This window comes from Pipistrellus hanaki (genome assembly GCF_964339955.1).
Source record: "Pipistrellus hanaki genome assembly, chromosome: 4".
Classification (NCBI taxonomy): Eukaryota; Metazoa; Chordata; class Mammalia; order Chiroptera; family Vespertilionidae; genus Pipistrellus; species Pipistrellus hanaki.
In genome coordinates, this window is record NC_140506.1 from 50,215,059 (window position 1) to 50,220,948 (window position 5,890).

Sequence of the window (5,890 nt, forward strand, 5' to 3'; positions counted from 1 at the left end):
CCTGGTTAGTATGTATAAGTACATATACAGAGACACCATACCCAGCAACCCTTTGGATATGACCAGTGATGACGTGTGTAGCTGTTGTTGGCCACCCCCCTCTGCCCTTCCCCATTGCTACTGATCCCCACCGTGTACAGCCTCCTGTTCCTTTGAGCTCCTCACCTCTTCTGTCCTCACTTGATTGGAAGGAGGGTTAACTCCTTACAGGTTCTTTCTGGCAGTTAAATACCAAATGCTGAAGAAGCCTAACAACTGTCACTTTCCCAGAGGGCAGGGGAATATTGCTATGACCCTTATTAAATAGGATTGTTGTGAGAACTTATGGCATGTTAAGTTGAACCATATGAAACTGTCTTTATAGGTCAGAAAGGGCAATTTCATCCATAAAGAACGAGGCATTTTACTTGACTCTCATAGCTGTCAGCCTTTCTCATCCCATATCCCTTTTAAAACTATAGTGTTTCTCCCCCCCCCCCCCCCTTTCAACTCTTTGCATTGAACAAAAAAACATTTAGTGATGAGGCCTTGCTGCTGTAGAATTAATGTGAGGCCACTTTCTTAGCCTTCTCCACTGAGGCCCAGATCCCATCACAAAGCTTCCCACTCTGGGTGCCCTCCACACCTCAACATTGGTATTTGGTGCCCTTCACACAGTCTGACCTGCTGGTCTGCAGAATGGAAGGAAGGGACTGGGTGTCAATGACAAGCTTCCTTGGCCCGACTCCAAGTGCTGCTCAATCGAGACATTCTCATTAAGCAGCATTTCTTCCCAGGTGGTCCCTTTCCAAGCACATTCTCCCTCGTAACACTTGTAGGTGAATATTATTCAGCCAGTTGCTCATGTAACTTGGTGAAATCCCCATAAAATAGAAAAACTCCTTACCTCCTCACTTCCATTGTCGGCACCCACCCTGCAAAAGGAAAACAACAGGCGAGGCACGCGCACTAACGGAGAAAGTAAACAATAGGTAGGTTTATAGAGTCGTATCTCAAAATGTGTTTGGTTCCAAGAAAAAGTGATAGAATTTGTGCTTTACCTTAAGTTTCCACTAATGTAAGCAACAGTTAATAAACTTTAAATACCATAGCAGTTCGGGTCAAGATTGTGCTAAATTTCAGTTGGCCAGGTAACGGCTTCCCTTTCCCCTGCTCCGTGGGTTAGCGCTGCCAGAGGCCCAAACTGGCAGGAAAAGAGGATGCCATTTTCCTGAAGTTCTTTTTCTTAGTGAACTGCTGTCATCATCCATCCCAGGATGGAACTGTGAGTTCACCCAGAAGTGGCAAACGTCCTCTCTCGTAGCAAATGAAAGAATAATTGGGCCAGTCGGGGAAAAATGAGGACATCCTGCTGCTTAACAAACATTCAACACCAGAAAGCTGACACTCAACTTGTCATCCTTTTATAAAAACTAGGGGCCTACCTACCGTCTGCTCTGAACTGTGGCTGCTGCTGCTGTTCACTTGGGAACCATGTGCCTGGGTCAAAAGCTACAGCTAGCCAGTAATTTTGTTTTGGAATTGAGAAGAAATGAGAGGAAAGGAGGTACTTCTAACCACTATGTTTGTGCAAATAGTATAAAAGTGAAGTAAAGAGTAGAAAATTCTAGAATGAGTTTGGAGTGTGTATAACTAATATACCTTTGTCTTTTGTAGGGAAAGCAAAACAAGCACTCTACTAATAGTCGGGAAAAGAAAATTGGACCATTTTGCCATATTTAACTGAAAGGGATGCTTCGAAGCATCCTACATCCCTAGGATGAGTACCAGTATAATTAGCTATTCTCTCTCAATAACCAGTGTCTCTGCACAACATCAACAATCCTCAGAATGGTTGCAGAAACACCAGTGTTTCTCTAGAGAAGGGCCAGCTTTATTTTCTGTTTCTTTTCTGGGATTTCTAGAGAAAAATGAAACTTGCACATGTTGGTTCTTGAAATCCTCCTTAACCAGACGAGTTTGGGTGACACCCAACATGTGGACAGGCTGTAGCTGTTCCCATGTCTCATGGGGAGCCTCACACTTGGAGGGAAACACTGGATTTCAAAGATGCTCCACATGGCTGTCTCTTAAAAAAGACTCAGAACATTTTTGTCCCCTTTTTATGCTTGGAAACCCCACAGTGTGTCGAGTCTTTAGATGTGGTTCATAGGTATATGAATAAGTATCTGTGTAAAACAGTGAGTGTGCAGTGTGTAAATACTTTAAATTATTATGCTAGAAAAATAAAGTTAACATACCAAGCTGTGGAAATGTTTGTTCTGTGGTTATAGTGACACCTGCTGGAAGAGCTGAGAAACAGCAGAAGGAAGGAAATGAGGGTGTTTGTGCAAAGTCCTTTAATGGCTACTGACAGCAAGTTATACCACCTGCCCAGGAAGTGACTTATTTTCTGAACTGTATGACTACAGTTTTTACTTTTATTAATTTTAAGCAATTGCAAATAAGTATCTGCTAGAATGGTACACTGGTGTTATCCCAGAGGCCTGTCCTGAGTAATAGTTTTGGTCCCTCACAGACATGAGACTTGTATTTTGGTTCTGGAAGGCAGTGTACACTGCAGCAACTTACTCCTGGTGGGGAAGGTCGTGGAGGCAGGACTTTCTAGCTTTGCCACTTTTAAAATCCTTGTTTCTTGGGTGTTCTAAAAAGAGCCATCACAAGATCCCACGTTTAAGAAACATGCCAAAGGGTAAAAAAGTTTGAAAAAGAACCCAAAGACAGGAAAGACTGTTACTGCCACTAGGTAGAATGGTACATGAAGCAGGCGTTGATTGGGGGGTGGGGAGGAGTAGCCACGTAATCGTTGCTTCAGTGAAAAGCTATGTAGACCAGTTCAGAACAAATGAAACAGGAAAATAAATTGTCAGTTGAACCACACAAAGATGACAGCAACATAGCCACTGGGTACCTAGGGCCTCGGCCTGTACCAAGTGAGCACTAAGAAATAATCTACAGCACAATGAAGTCTATATTTAAAAGGTAAACATTCTTTTCACATACTCTATGGCCAGATCCTCCAACTTTCAAAGATAGAAACTTGAGCAACTAAGTCCAAAAACCCCAAAGCGAGGCACTTAGCAGCATTCTCTTGCCCGGAGTCAGCTATAACAACAGTCTCGCATTGCTTCAGTCCTTTCTGAGCAAAGGTACCTTGAACAGTTTTCCCTCCTGTTCCCTTAAATTTGCACGTGAACCAAGAAGCATTTCCCCCACCATTGAAGAGAAAGGAACCACTCCAGTGATTTCACTGCCTTGCGCACCATAGTGTTTCTGCTTCCATGCATTTTCTGTATGTCTTCCAAATGGACAACTCGTACTCATACTACTATTATTTAGACTAGAGGCCTGGCGCATGAAATTCATGCATGGGTATGGTCCCTAGGCCTGGCCTGCAATCAGGACCATCTTGCCCAGCTACCAGCAGCCAACCCCACCCCCTGCCACCATCCACCACCAGTTCCCTGTTCCCCATCAGCGATCAGAGCCTGCAGGCCAGGGAAAGGGACCAAGAGGTTGGCCAGCAGGCCCTCATCAGGCAATCGGGGCCTGCGGGTGGGGGCAGCTCCTGCATTGAGTATCTGCTCCCTGGTGGTCAGTGCACATCATACTGACCAGTCGTTCGCCGTTCAGTCGATTTGCATATTACCCTTTTATTATATAGGATGGTATTTTCCTTTGAATTTACTGCTCTTCTTCCCTTAAGTACCCCTAGTAAGCAAGATGTTTGACAACAACGAAATAGAATATACAGTCCCTTACACCCAACACGTGATATCTGTGAGGTATGTGCATGGAATGGGGATGTCTTTGTGTCTTCTCGCCCTTGTACAGGTGAACAGGGAGAATGGGGCCTCCAGTGCCCAGGGGGATACCCTCACAGGTCCTACCGAGATGGGATGTACACCCTTGGCCTCATTAGAATGAGGTTCAAACCAAATGAACAAACCAGTCCGATCAACTAGAATATCTCAAAATCAGTCCATCCAACTCCAGCAAGAAGAAAGCAACAGGGCAGTTTCCTAATTGCAAGTTCCTTGTGGGGAACAGTTCCATGACCCATTTTTTATTTCCACTTAAGAAAAAATTGCTAGCATTTTGCTACCAGATTGAATATACATGATCAACCACATGCAAATTAACCAAGTAGAAATTACATCTGCCATAAGTAACTTTTCTTTTTTTTAAAAAAAACAACAACACAAGATTACCTCCACGATGCTATTGGATGGCACCAAGGACTTTCAAAGCCTTCCAGCAGGAAGTAGCAAGGTAGGAGTCACTGAAAATGAGGGTGAGAGGGGATAATAAATTTACTTTCCAGCAAGACTGTCTTGTGAGCTGCCAAAGACATAGCACTCAGAGACGAAAAAAGACCCCAAATAGCTGCAGCAGTCCTGAGAGAGAAGAACAAAGTAGGTGGGAATCTCAATACCAGATACCAAGCTGTATTATAAAGCCACTATTCTTAGGCCAGACTGGTACTGGCACAAGAACAGACACATAGATCAATCAAATAGAATAGAGAACCCAGAAATCGACCCAAACCTCTATACTCAATTAATATTTGACAAAGGAGGCATGAACATACTGTGGAGTCAAGACAGTCTCTTCAACAAATGGTGTTGGGAAAATTGAACAGATACATGCAAACAAATGAAACTAGACCACCAAATTACACCATACACAAAAATAAACTCAAAATGGATACAGGACTTAAACATAAGACGGGAAACAATAAAAATACTAGAGGAATCCACAGCAAAATGTCAGACATATGCTGAAGCAATTTCTTCACTGATACCACTCCTAGGGCAATGGAAACTAAAGAGAAAATAAACAAATGGGACTACATCAAAATAAAAAGGTTTTGCACAGCAAAAGAAACCAACAAAACAACAAGAAAGCCAACTGCATGTGAGAACATATTTGCCAATGCTATCACTGACAAAGATTTAATCTCCAACATTTATAGGGAACTCATACAACTTAAAAGAAGATAAGCAACCCAATCAAAAAATGAGCAACAAACCTAAATAGATACTTTCCGAAAGAAAATAAAAGGAAGGCCAAGAGACTATGAAAACATGCTCAAAGTCACTAATTATCTGATAGATGCAAATGAAAACAATGTGGTACCATTTCACACCTGTCAGAATAGCTATCATCAACAAATCAACAAATGACAAGTGCTGGTGAGGATGCAGAGAAAAAGGAAGCCTCATGAACTGCTGGTGGGAAAGCAAACTGGTGCAGCCACTGTGTAGCACAGTATGGAGTATCTTCAAAAAACTTAAAAATGAAACTCCTATTTGACCCAGTGATCCCACTTCTAAGAATATATCTCAAGTAACTAAACACCAATCAGAAAGGATATATGCACACCTATGTTCATAGCAGCACAATTCACCATAGCTAAGATTTGGAAACAACCTAAGTGTCCATCAGCAGATAAGTGGATTAAAAAACAGTGGTACATCAGTTCTTACCATTTGCAACAGCATGGATGGAACTGGAGAGCATTATGCTAAGTGAAATAAGCCAGTGAGAGTAAGATAAATATCACATGATCTCACTCATTATGGAATATAATGAACAACATAAACTGATAAACAAAAATAGATCCAGAGTCAGAGAAGTACAGATCAGACCGTCAAACCTCAGAGGGAAGGTAGAGGAGGGTGGAGATAAGGGGGAGAGATCAACCAAAGGGCTTGTGTGCATGCATATAAGGCTAACCATATGTAATATCTTAATCAATAAAGAAGGAGGAGAAAAAAAAAAAAAAAAAAAAAGACGAGGCACTCAACAAACGTCCTTCAAAATGTTCCTGAGATAGGATGTGAGGGCGATCTGGCTGCGACATCTGTCACCCCATTGATCGCCAGGG